This window comes from Pseudopipra pipra, chromosome W (genome assembly GCF_036250125.1).
Source record: "Pseudopipra pipra isolate bDixPip1 chromosome W, bDixPip1.hap1, whole genome shotgun sequence".
Classification (NCBI taxonomy): domain Eukaryota; kingdom Metazoa; phylum Chordata; class Aves; order Passeriformes; family Pipridae; genus Pseudopipra; species Pseudopipra pipra.
The window spans coordinates 61,461,265-61,474,801 of record NC_087580.1 but is presented as its reverse complement, the minus strand read 5'-3'; the positions used below and the strand labels follow the sequence as shown (position 1 = coordinate 61,474,801).

Sequence of the window (13,537 nt, the reverse complement as noted above, 5' to 3'; positions counted from 1 at the left end):
GGGGTGTGCTGAGGGGCAAAACCGGGGGGTGGACAAGCGGGGATTGCATGGACATCATTATAAAATTGTAGCACCTGGGTCAAAAAGGGTGCGTGCTGGTTTGTATTCCCAGGGCCTGGAGGCTCGTTAAAGCTTCTACTTTCTTATCTCCTACCTAATTTGGCCTGGAGCCTTTTTTTCTCCTTGGTCTTTTAGGCAACAATCACATATCAGTTGAGATACGCAGGGACAAGCTAAAGCTTTGTAAGTGCTGCTTCCAGCTTCTGTGGTATGGGATTGTACTTCCAGTGATGCTTCTGTTGCTGTTTGGCAATGTTTGAAGCCACAAAGAATCATTTAGGCTGGAAAAATCTCGCTAAGATCATCAAGTACAACCCAGCACTGCCAAGTCCACCACTAAAATATGTCCCCAAGCGCCAAAACTACATCTGAAGAAAGTCTATAGAAACAGGACCCCGATGTGATTAGGAGAAACTGGAGATGCTGTGGCTGCCTGCACAAGGAACATGAAGTGGGTGCAATGGATGAATTAAACAAAAAACAGGTAAGATTTTGGATTGCTGAGCAAAAAATTGATAAAAGAAACAAGATAGAAACAGAGGCACAAAATGCTGGAGAAGATGAAGTCAAACTTCTTGATGAGAGACTGGACTTTTTGCCTTTTGGAGCAATTCTAACCACGATCAGCAGAGGGTGCTGTTAGAACACTGGAGGAGCAGAGGCTGTAGTTGCTCCCTAGTGGCCGGCAGGGGCGCTGTTGGATCACTGGAGGAGCGGAGGCTGTTGACGAACCCCACGTGGCCAATGGCGGATTTCAGCTGTGCTGGGTGGTTCAAGATCCCAAGGTGGGTCCCCCACCCTCATCCATAAAAGCAGCAGCTAGCAAGGGACTGGGACGTCAATCTGTCCAGTGAAGAGTAGGGAAATCCAGGAAGAAAGGGAAAAAAACCTCACAAGATGCTGGCGTTTCTGTGACAGCAGGGGTGGAGTGCAGCTCCGCCGGGACTCTCTCTTACTGGAGAGCGAACTGGAGCTCCCCGGTCCTTGGCATCTCCGAGGGGGGCACACAGGCCGTGGGCTAAACAGGACACGAGGGGTCGGAGGCAAAACTGGGACCTCCCTCAGGGCCTGAAGAACCGATGGCCTGGCTGAGGAAAAAAAAACTGAACCCAGAGCTTGCTTCTCCACCTTGCACACTCCCTGAGTCCCGGTAAAAGTAAAAGAAAGTGCCTTCTCCCCTGGAAAAAAAGTACACCTCCCCCTCACATTTTTCTGAGGCCACTTAGCTTGGAATGTGGGGCCATTAGCCCGTCCTTTTATGTGTGTTCACTCTAACCCTCTTCTCCCACCCCCTCCCTGTTACAACCCGCCCCAGAAAAGGAGAGGGTGGTAACCCAGGTTCTCATCAATAATTCCCTTGGAGTGGATTAGAGTGAAACGACACTGAATAATCGGTGTTTGAAAACATATGTAGGTAGTGTTTATTTTAGAACAATTTTGTTTAAAAGGTAAACAGGTATGTTAGCATTTTGGGTGTTACACCTCTCATCTATAGCAATATGGCATAAAGATAACCTTTAGGGAAAATGCATAAGGGAGAGAAAGGAAAGACAGGATAAGGATAAGGGAGAGTAAGGGAAAGAAAAGATGAGAGTGGAAAGATGTATATAGTCACCACCCACAGGGGCCAGCAATGAAACTTGGTAGTTGCAGCTTCCATGTCTGTCAGTTGAAGTGGAGGCCTTAATCCGTTGGGGGTGGGGGAGGGAAGCCCACACACTCCAAGAAGTTATGAGTTATTATATCCATGGATAGTGTCACGGGCCACGCCACAAGCATCCAACGTCTCCTGGGCCTGCGCAGAGTTCCTGTGAGGGGCATGGTAAAAGGGTTTTTCCCACCTTTCAGGATTGGCAGGGGGGGATGGGCATGCCACAAACCCCCAAGGTCTCGACAGCCCAACGCAGAGTTCATGTGGAGGGCATGGTAAACTCTGCTCTTCTCGCCTTTTCAGGGCTTGACACCTTCAGCAGCACTGGAGGGAGAGATGGGCCCAGCTGCCCATCAGAGGTATAATGGAAAAGTCCTGCAAAAGTCTCCTGGCAATCCTAGAATGCATAAATCATTAACCATTTCAGTCTCTGACGCTCCCTCACTCAACACCTTTCTTTCACAGTAGTAAAGGGAAAAAATTCCAGGCAGGGGGTGTTTTTGGTTTTTTTGTTTTTGTTTTTTTCTTTTTTACAAACAAGAAAAAAATACCTATGACAACATCCTTCTTATGTTGAAGGGCTCAGATATAGTCATAAGTGTTTTCATGCAAGTTTTTAAGAGAATAGGTTATTAATAAAGTTGATTGTTGAGGTTGATGGTGTTTGGATTTTTTAAGACATCTGTATTATTTTCATTGAATGTGAAGTTTCAATGAAATGCACTTAATAGATCAAAGATGAAGTTATACAGCATGATAGCTTTGTGTGCAGTAGTCCTTGTTAAGCAAATTTTTGTTTTGCCCCCGAATAACCCTGAATTTATAGAAGATCTCTGTTTTTAGGGCATGTGTAGGAAAAATGCACCCAGGTACCCAGATAGCAGGCTACAGCTAAGGATTTAGGAAAATTTATTTCCAAAAGCCAAACCCACTAACTTTACAGGTCTAGCTGCACTGGGAATGAAAAAAGCGCACTGTTCTCTCGGGGCCTTTTTATCATCTACCTGGCCCCCCCTGCAGGATCTCCAAGCACGTCTGCAAGAACTTTATCTTTTTTTGTAACAGGGAGTCAACCTCCCTGCCATGCAGGAAGAGAAAACACATAAAACTATTCATGGGAAGATGTCTTTTCGCAGGCAGCAAAACTTCCTTGAGCAAATGTTAACTCTTTCCTCCTTGAGTAATTCTCCTGAAGATTTTTCTACACTTACAGGGTAGTTCCTGTTGATTAATTTTTGCCAGTCCTTTAAGGTAGGGGGTTTTGTGCATATGTTTGCTACATCACTCCAGGTTGGTCAGCCAAGTACTCTAAGAAGAAAGAATGAATTGATGTGGCACTTAGGGGGATTGTTTAATAATGGACTTGGCAGTCTTATGTTAATGGTTGGACTTGATCTTAAAGTTCTTTTTTGACCTAAACAATTCAATGATTCTATGATTCTCCTCCTGCTATTAACTCAGAAATAGTGGTAAACTTCATCCATCCTGATAGTGGAGAGTACTGAAAGATATGAAGTTCTTAACATAGCATATGACTTTCTGTAACCTATTAAGGGAAGACACCTCACATCTGGCAAGAGAAAAGCTTCAGTGTGATGTCAACAGTTAGTTAACCTGTTGATCTGTCCTGTGACCTTCAGCATGTGCAGTCTTGCCCATCAGTCAGAGTTCATATATGCTGCCTCTTGCCCACCTTGTAATGAGGGAAGATGGGAAGGAATTGGCAAGTGTAAAGAGTAAGATCAAAAAGAATATGAGTGTGGTTGCAAAGGCCATAGGAATTTGGGTATTGTCCAGTTTAATCATCTTTCTACACTGTCAGAGACTGAAATGGTTAATGATTTATGCATTCTAGGAGACTCTTGCAGGAATTTGACTTTTGCATTATACCTCGGATGGACAGTTGGGCCTGTCCCTCCCTCCAGTGAAGAGCCAAGTTTGCAGGCTTTTGACTGCTGCATTGTACCTCTGATGGCCCATCAAAGCCCATCCCCCTCTCTGCCAATCTAAAAAGGCGGGAACCAGATCAGACACAGAAAACTCTGCGCAGGGCCCAGGGAGAGGTTGGAGGCTCGAGGCATGGCCCGTGACACTAACCATGGATATAATAACTCATAACTTCTTGGAGTGTGGGGGGTTCCCTCCTTCACCCCCAGCAGATCAAGGCCACCACTTCAACTGACAGACATGGAAGCTGCAACTACCAAGTTTCATCGCTGGCCCGCGTGGGCGGTGACTATATACATCTGTCCACTGTCAGCTTTTCTTTCCCTTACTCTCCCTTAGCCTTATCCTGTCTTTCCTTTCTCTCCCTTATGCATTTTCCCCCCAGGGGTTATCCCTATGATATATAATATATATGGCAACACCCAAAATGCTAACATACCTGTTAAAATGAAATTGTTAAAATAAACCCTACCTATATATGTTTTCAGACACCGATTATTCAGTGTCGTTTCACTCTAATCCACCCAAAGGGAATTATTGATAAGAACCTGGGTTACCCCCCTCCCTTTTTCTGGGGCGGGTCGTAACATACACTTAGTGTGTTTCCACATGACTTTATAATAAAGTTGATGAGATCTACTAGGTGATAATACTGCCGAGGTCTGATTTTTTTTAATACTTTTAAAATTTGTTTTATTCATACTTTAGAATACAATAATTTTTGTCACATTTGAGGCTGGAAGCTAATTTACCTATCTTGAGCAATGTGAGATTCCAGGCAGCTTTCTCTGTTCTTACTCAGACCTAGGTGCTGAAGAATTTTGTTCTATTTTCAGATATTGAAAAATATCACTAGGTATGTGTGGTGGTTTGACCCCCACAAAAATCCAATCTCCAAGCTTCCCCCACCTCCCTCGTAATTTACCTCAACACTGAAGAGAAACTACCTCTGTAGGGGGGGAAGGGAAGATATATACATTTATTCCTATACAAATAAATACTGTACAAGCTAAAAGCAACTATATATATACAATATTACATACTTCTATCATCCCTCTGAGCCCCATAATTCAGTCCAGAAGAAGCCCTTAGGCTGACAGGTAAACAGTCTTTTCTTCCTCACGAAGTTCAAGAAGATAGTTTTAAGTCCATGCTCCTTGGTTCCGTGCCAATCTCTGCTGTGTGACTCTCTCTCTCTCTCTCTCTCTCTCTTCCGTAGCTGCTGTAGTTTTCCATTTCGGTAGCCACGTCTAAATTAAACGTAGGCACCTCCGAATCTGCCTTCGGTCCGTCTCCAATTTCACATGGGGGTTTTTCTTCCCCTGGCACTGAGCTGCTTTCGTTAACAGCCCATCTCCTTTGGCTCAGCTTCAAAATACTAAGCCTCACATTCACTCCCACTTACAGTGAGAGGAAAAGCCCCTGCTCAGCTTTTTGCTACAAGGTCCAGTTATGAACTGTCCCGAGCTCTGCAGTCCTGCTGTCTGGCTGGAAAGGAAGGGGGGGGAAGAGGGCCTGGCCTCCTTGCAAGGAGCTTGCCTGTCTCTCTCCCTCTTACCTCCAGCTGTTGTGAGTCTCTTCCCTCACAACAGACACTCATTCTTACATCCTGCCTTCAGCCCTAGCTTGGCCAGAGCTGTGGGGGCACGGGGGCCACCACCCCGAGTGGGGGGGGGCTCCGTCCACCCCTCGGTTACTCTCACACACTCAGACACAGCAGCAGACTGACTCTGCCAACTCTGCCAACTCACTTCCGGCGGTTGTGATATCTAATTCCACAGGAGCAAAAAAAGAACAACTGCTATTGGTCCTCCTGGCCAGAATCTCAACTGGAACTAAGCATTTCTAACTCAGGGCCCTCCAGCGGGGGGGGGGGGGGGGGGTGGTGCCGGTCAAACCAAGACAGTAGACAGTATGCTGAGCATGTCTTAACAGAGATCTCACTTGGGAGTCTTCGGATACTAGTTGTGATAAGAACCATCCAGTACAACATGCCACGGACAAGGGTAAGAGTTACATGTAGCACTTAGGTGCATCATGTGAATTTCTAACTTCAACAGCATGAATTCAGTTTCAAACACGGTGTGGGATTTTCTTCATTCTGTTCCAACCACTTGGCATCTGGATTTACAGGAAGGAAGGAAATGGACACGTCAACCATATTAACTAAGCACTATGTTAGGTGTTTCTGAACTTGTAGTATAATTTCTTTGCTATGATCCAGTTCATTGAGTAGGATTATCTAAAGACCATAATTCAGGCACCAAACTTATCTCTCATGAGGAGAAATGATTCCTTATAGGTAGTTTGCCTCTCTTAAATGACTCAGAAGTAGGAATTTCAACTCTATTTATTGTTAGTGTAGGACAGTGACTGGGACACAAAACCTTTTTGAGCTCTAGCAAAGCACAACGGCTTCACCTTTATACCCTTGTATAAGATTAGTTTTTGTGCATTTTTCAAACATTTGATTTTATACCTTGTCTCAAACATATAAGCATGGTATCATGCACTTTTGAATATTTTCAGCAGTTAAAAGCACAGGTTTTACATTAAAAAGTAGTAAAAAATATGAAGACACACATATACATATATGTGTATACACATAGATGTATAGACTCTGAAATTTGTATGAAATTGTTCTTTTATAAGCCTTATATTTTAAGAAAACTTATTTAAAACATTACAAAGCATATACACTTGGCATTTGTGCTACATGCTTTTGACCTTGTGTCCTTTAAATCAATATATATTACTCAGTCTTTTAAATGATTCCTGCAGGAGGTGTTGGTGTATATCAAAAGAACAGTTTGATGTGGCTTTTTTTCCCTTTCCTCTTCTTCCTGACAGGACAAATACCTTCACAGAAATTGTCTGGCAGCCTTAGCAAATATGTCAGCACAGTTCCACTCACTTTATCAGTTTGCTGCTCAGAGGATCCTCAGGTAAATATAAAGACTTCTCTTGAAACTCAACTTTGCTGTAACTCAGGAGTAGATGTGAGAAATAAATAAGATGGTTTTATTACAAACAGGGATTTCCATGGTTACCTCATGTTGAGATACCTGGAGGTTATTTGAGGAGATCGAAGAGTCATTTTGTGGTCAGGAGCTGGTGGGTTGCAAGTTGTTCTGGTCACTGTTACTGACTGCTGCTTACTGCCTTGTTTGCTGTTCTTATTGTTCTGGTTGTTCTGATCACTGTTACTGCTGCTGACTTACTGTTTTGCTTACTGGTCTAGTAAGAAGGCGAATCAGAAAGCATGAAAGGCAGTGAGACCAATTTGGGCTCACTGCCAGGGGAGCATGTGGCCAGGGGCAGGGAAACAACCTGATAGGTGGATGGGAACAACCAATGAACTGTACCAAAAGGCAAAGATTGCCTTTTGAGGAAGAGGGGAGCAGAGCCTGATGTGGGAGGTGCAAGGGAGTGGTTATGTAAATCAAGAGACCTTAAAAAGGCTTGTCCTCTCCCAGTCAGGTGTGCTAGAACCAGGTCACGAGTTTGGTGCACCCAACGCTGTTAATAAAGTTCTTTGTTTCACTTTATTTGGCCATCTCTGAAATTTTAGAGATATTTCTCACAATTTGGGGGCTCGTCCGGGATTCGATGTCCGTCAATCCAGTTGAGGGGCCAGTGAACCTGGAAGGTGTGCCCCGCTGATTTCAGCGGTCCAGAGGCCTGGGTCCTCTTCTAGGATGGCAGCGACTGAGAACTCGAGTATGGTTGGCGTGAAACAAAGAGGGAAGAAAGGGAACCGGATCTGGTATAGAAATTAATCCATGGCAACTGTCAAACCTCATGCATGGGACCCAGTAAGAAAAGAGAAGGGCTATCCTCGAAGTATTACCGGGTGGTTGGGTTAGAGGAGTGTGCGTTTGTGTGACTGAGATGTACCAAAAGGTGCGAAGTGAGTGAGAGGTCCTTCTAGCCGAGTTTCCATATCCCTGCGAGGGGACTGGCCGGCAAAGGGACGAAGCAGTTGTTGTGGAGCAAGAGTGCGGTACTCCTTGGGGTGGAGGACTGTGGGTGGCTCTGACTTAAGTAGGAAAGCTTTTGGGTGGTTCCGGCTAACAAAAAAGGCTTTCGGGTGGTTCCGGTTAAGAAAAAAGGTTCTCGGGTGGTTCTGGTTAAAAAAGAAGGCTCTTCATGTGACTCCGGTGGAAAAGAAGGCTTGAAGGTGTAGAGTGTGTGTGTGTGCTAAGGGAGGACCATATGCTAGAGCATGTGTATGCTTACTCCTCGGGATGAGGGCTGGGAAAAGTAAGAGGTACCCAGGGAATAAAGGGTCAGGGAAGACCCTAGGCATCCCCCCAGATAGCCCAGGGGTCAGGATGCTGGATATTTGAGACAAGTCAACTCGGGGTAAGGAAATATTTATGTGAATAAGAAACCGTGGAGTCTTGCTGGGTAGAAGCAAACTATTCCTGGTTCGTGCAGTTAGTAGTGACCAAAGTAATGACCAAAGCGGTCAGAAAGAAAAGAAAAAAAAAAGAGTTCTGAGTGAGATCTTTAGAAAATCTTTCAAATAATATAATGCCGGGGAGAATGAAGTGAAAAATTCAGATTCAGCACCTTCTCCAGGTCTTCCCCAGACGTGGGGTAGAGCCAGGAGGAGATAGGGTTCGGAAGCACCCAGGTAACTGTATCCCCTTGGAGGAGTCCCAGTGTGGGGGGCACAGAGAGGTATGGGCTGTATGGGTGTTCCTCTGACGAGTGCTGAAGTGCGGGAATTTGGGAAGGAGATGAGGAGGCTGCTGGAAGATCCATTAAGTCTGGCAGAACAGTTTGACCAACTTTTGAGACCTAATGTATACACGTGGAATGAAATAAATGAGAACATCATTTTCTGTGGAGGAGAGAGAGGGTTTTAAGGCAGCCCCGGCTGAAAGAGAGTGTTTCGGGGAGGACTCCGGCTTAAAAGAAAGGTTTTTGGGTGATTGGGGTAAGAAGAGAGGGTTTCGGAGCTTTGAGGCAGGCTGCACCTGAGAGAAAAAGTTTCAGGGTTGCACCAGAGAGACAAAGGTTTCTGAGAGAAAAAGTATTGGGCAACTCCAGTTTAAGTAAGAGGTTTTTAAGTGGCAGCTTAGAGAGGAGGCTCGGAAGTGGGGAACCCGTGTGCCATGTGGTGGTTGGGAGCCCGTGTGCTGTTTGTTTGGGAGCCTGCGTGCAGTTTGAGACTGTGTGCTGTTTAAGGCTCTGTGTGCTGTTTTGCAGTTTGCCTAGTGGTTTATAGGTTGTTTGGTAGCTTGGAGTTTGGTGGCTTGCAGTTTGTCTGGTGGCTTGCAGTTCGTCTGGTGGCTTGCAGTTTGTCTGTTAAGTTGCAGTTTGTCTGCTGATTTTCAGTTTGTCTGGTGATTTTCAGTTTGCTGGTTTGGAGTCTGTGTCTGCTGGTTTGGAATTTGTGTGCAGTGTGTGAGCCAAGACTTGTGTGACTCAGTGAATTGTTTCTGTTTCAGAGTTTGTGTACAGTGTATGAGCTAAAGCTTGTGTGTCTTAATAAATTATTCCAGAAGTTTAGTGAGTGCAGTGTGCTTGAAATACAGCATTCAGTATCTGGTATAGGTGCTGTAAGAAAAGTTTCCTCACTGACTTGCAGCATCGATTCTGTAGGTGCTGCAAGTAAGAGAAGTTTTCTTACTGTCTTCTAATACTGCTTTTCTAATGTAGGGGCTGCAAATAAAAAAAATTTTTCCTACTGTCTTAAGTGCTGCAGAAAAGTTTTCTTGTTTTAATCAGCATGTGTTCAGTGCTGTAAGAAAGATTTTCTTACTGTTTTGTAGCATCAATTCTGTGATAAATGAAGGCTATGATTCGTATCAATAAAAGAAACAAATGGGAATGAAGAGGTTAGTGTGACCTCAGGAGAGAAGGAAAAGGATTATAAAACTTAATTGCCCCTCACAAAAACATAAAACAAGTCACCTCCCCCTTATCTTGTACATGCGTTATAGCTGAATTGAGCTTAGCCAACAGGATGTTAACACTTTCTTGTCAAGAAATATTGGAATTTATAACTTGTATAGATAACAGATTAGTCTAGGAAAACATATGTTGAATTCTTGGAATAGCGATGTAAAATGTTTATGCAGGTGTGTAGCAGCAAATCTGCATTATATGAGAAAACTGCCGTTTAAACATGTTTCAAAATGGCTTTTCGTATTTCTGCAAAGTCACTGCTCCTTCTTCCCTACACCCTCTGTGAAGGACTCTTATCTCCCATGCAGGAGTGTCCTGGGAAGATGTCCTGAGGTCTTCTCATTGGACCTTGTTAACCCCTTCCTATTGGTTGTTAACCCCTTCCTGTATACAGGGTGTTCCTGTAAGCCCCTTGGGACTTGTAATTGGTTACTCTGTGAATCCTCCTAACCCTATAAATGTAACCCCTCCAACAATAAACTCTCTCTCGCCTGCTCTCCAAGTCCCGCCTCCTCTCCAAGTCCCGTGTGCTGTCTCTCTGGCTGCCATGGGACAGCGTGGGTGGGGGGAGGGGTGAGCAAGCTCTCCCCTCCAGCGTCCAGGACCTGAAGAAACCCCTGGTGATGGAGTTTTCCCCCTCCCTATCCACATTCAGCCGTCAGAAATGGTACCTCAGATGGAAATGGAACTTAGAACTGGTGAGCCCCACACCATGTGGAGAAAGAGATCCAGAACAGGTGTGTAATGAATATGCATGAGACAACTGGAATAAATATCGAGTTAATATCTATGTCGAGGCGGCAGGCCTAGGAGAGAGTCTGTCTCCTTGTGGTGGGGGGAAACAGTTTTCCCCCTGAAGTTATAAAATGGTAAATCCCCAGGGAGTGGTAACCCTTGAAGTTTGAACCAATGAGTGCTTCTGCAAAATATAAACATATCACAAGCAGAACGGAAGAGAAGGTAGTTGTAGTTGTTGTAGAAGAAGTAGCCATGTTGTAAGGCCACGAGGAGAAAGGGCAGGAGCCCCCTGGGGGGGCTCTGGCCCCCCAGCCCCAGCTGGGGGGGGGCTACAGGGACTTGGAACAGCGTAAGGCTGGGCTAAGTACCTGTGGCTGACAGCTGAAGGAGTTTCTCTACTGTAAGAAGCAGCAGGAGCAGCGGCAGGACTGCAATGACCAAAGAAATGGTGGCAGAGAGCCAGAAGAGATAAGACCAAGCAGCAACAACAGGCAGGCAGCAACACAGAGAGAACTCCTGGAAGGAGAGAGAGAAAGAGAATGAGAGCCAGCAACAGAGAGAGCAGAGTTAGGCTCTACAAAGAGAGAGAGAGTTTGGGTAAGAACTGAAACACCCCAAACCCCTCTGAGAGAGAGAGAGGAGGATGATGAACTCTTACTTAAAAGAGTCTTGAAGTGCTACAGCACTGCAGAGAGGAGCTGAAAAGCTCAGGTGTCGTGGAAAGCTGGACCGGGACGATTAAAGGAATGTGGAGGGGGTGACCTTGGCCCCCCTCGTTGCTGCTGCCAAGCTAAGCTAGCAGCCTGAGACAGAGCACAGAAGTTCTGATAGAACTCTTGAGGCAAAGGCCTTCAACTGAAAGCTGCCTGAGATGTTGACTCAGGGGTGAATCCCCTGAGGAAGGGACCTTCATGGGGGTCTTACACCCCATGATATGACTGTGGTGAAGTGAGTTTTGTCCCTGCTATGCAGTCCACGGAAGAGAAGACCCTCGCTTGGAGATGAAGGGACATGAGGGCTTGGATACCCCTCCTGTGTACTGGCAGAGATCCAGATACAGCTGCTGCATGAGAAGAAGACAGCCTGCTGTCCTAGAGAGAATGCTGCTCTGAAAGTAGAAAGGATCTTTTCCTTCTTCCCTCCTGGACTTTTATTTGGAGGGGAGAAGAGATTTGATCCATTGTAAATACTTTTATGTCATGGTAGAGATAGCTAAGATTTTATATAATGTATTGTAGTATTTATTTGTACAGTCATTGTAATATATATTCCCTTTCCCCCCATTTTGAGTCTTGTGCGGTGTTTGGAAAACCCATCTCACACTGGGTTGAGATGTGGGAGGGGGTTTGGACTAGGGAATTGGATTTTGGAGCTCTCAAACCATGACACTCCTCCTGTCACCACAGTGCTGTTTGCTTTTACCATATAATAAAATTCTAATTTGAAATACTATTTATTTTGTGACTCTGTTTCTCACAATTCTAATCGGTCAGCGTCTGGTGCAAACAGGGTGGTCAGGAAAGAGTTTCTTATTGTTCTGTGATACTAGTTTTAATCAGCATTATTAACACCTTAGTGTCCAGTGCAAGTAGTGTAATTAAGAAAGGTTTTTATTATTTCCTGTGACAAGAAAGGAAAAAATTAACTAGACTGGTACCAACCGCCATGGTGACAGCTTTAGAACACAATAAAGACAACTTAGACAAAGACCTAGTGGGAAACAAAAACCTAGTGGGTACAAAACCTAGTAGTCACTTTGTGGGAGGCAAAACTGAAAGATCATTCAAATTGAATAGAAAGTAATTGAAAGGAAATCAGTAAGAGACATTAAAAGTGTGAATGTCCTGGGTTGTGGGGGATTCCTTCCTCTATTGCAGCAATAACACCCAGTAATTGGGATTAAACTGAAGGAAAGATTGATTTCTATTTTAAATCAAGAATTAACACCTATAAGTGAAGATTTATAGGTGTGACAGAGGCTGCCAACTAACAGAAAAGAGCATTTTAAAGACACATGGGTTTCTGTATTTGCCAAATTCACCCAGACTCTTGTTGGGGTGAGACCTATTGAGATGGTTAGAAGCACCCATTGAGTTCAATCAGAGAGTACTTTAAAGATACATTCTTTTGCTCACTGCTAGCTAGAAAAGGCCAAGAAGTTCTTTGAATCAGTTAACCCTGGATAGTGCTATCTCAGAGATACCATCACAGAACAAATGGCAGATCAATGATTGATTGGGGGGGGGGGTGGGGGGGGTGTTGATGAGGGGGTGCAGAGAGCTTGTCCTCCTGGGGAGCGGGGGCTTGTCAGCTGACCTTTCCAAGGGGTCCACGTGAATTTCGCAAGATTGCCTCTAGTGCAGAAATGGAAATATCTCCTTGTGATTGTAGATCGCCTCGCTTGCTGGGTAGAGGCACTCCCAATCTTAAGAACTACTGCAAGGGTGCAGCTGGAGTATTATTGAAACAAATAATCCCTACGTTTTGAGTGCCTGAGGCCATTGACTCTGATCGGGGACCACAGTTCATTTCAAAGTTCTTAAAACTTTGAAGCAAACAATCACTAAATTAACATTAGAAACGAGACTCCCCTGGACCAAATGCTTGCCTCTTGCCCTTTTTTGAATCAGAACAGCTCCCAGAAGAGATTTGAATTTATCTCCATATGAGATGTTATTTAGGCTACCTTATCCCACATGCCAGTAGTAAGACCCCTACTCTGCAAGTGGGTGATAAACACCTCAAAAAGTATATTATGGTAATAACAAAAAGACTAGAAGATCTTAGACAACCTCCTCCTACTGTCCCTAAATGCAAATGCCAAGGAGAGTTCCCCAAGATAAAAATAACTTTAAAGTACATTTCTTACAGAATTCAAGAAAGAAAAACATTACAGAAAGACATCTTCTTGCTGTGGAACGAAGTGGGATCTCTAATTCATAGAAAGGGTCACCAATGGAGAAATTAGCAAAATAGGTACAAGCTGAGCTGTGAGAACAAGATATGAACACAAGGGATAGGTTTACATCTCACAGTGGGATTAAAGTGTAATAATTGAAAGTACATTGCCTCTTTATTGTGAACTAAATATTACGGTTGTCACATGAGAAAGTTTATGCAAACAAGGAATATAATAGCTCTCAGCAACCATTAAAGAGAACATAGTAGAGGGCAAGATCGGATTAACCTCTGTACCTGCCACAAAGAAGATCTTTTACCCTG

General features: G+C 44.4%; 1 long non-coding RNA gene across 1 annotated transcript in view; it reads left to right on the top strand.

Annotated features, from left to right (window-relative positions):
* The window catches only part of LOC135404396 (uncharacterized), a 95,006-nt gene extending 84,602 nt beyond the window's left edge, over positions 1 to 10,404 (top strand). The window contains exons 2-3 of the long non-coding RNA XR_010425657.1: positions 9,442 to 9,740; positions 10,304 to 10,404. This is a non-coding gene — a long non-coding RNA (uncharacterized LOC135404396). The remainder of the gene's footprint in view (positions 1 to 9,441; positions 9,741 to 10,303) is intronic.
* Positions 10,405 to 13,537: the final 3,133 nt, after the last annotated feature.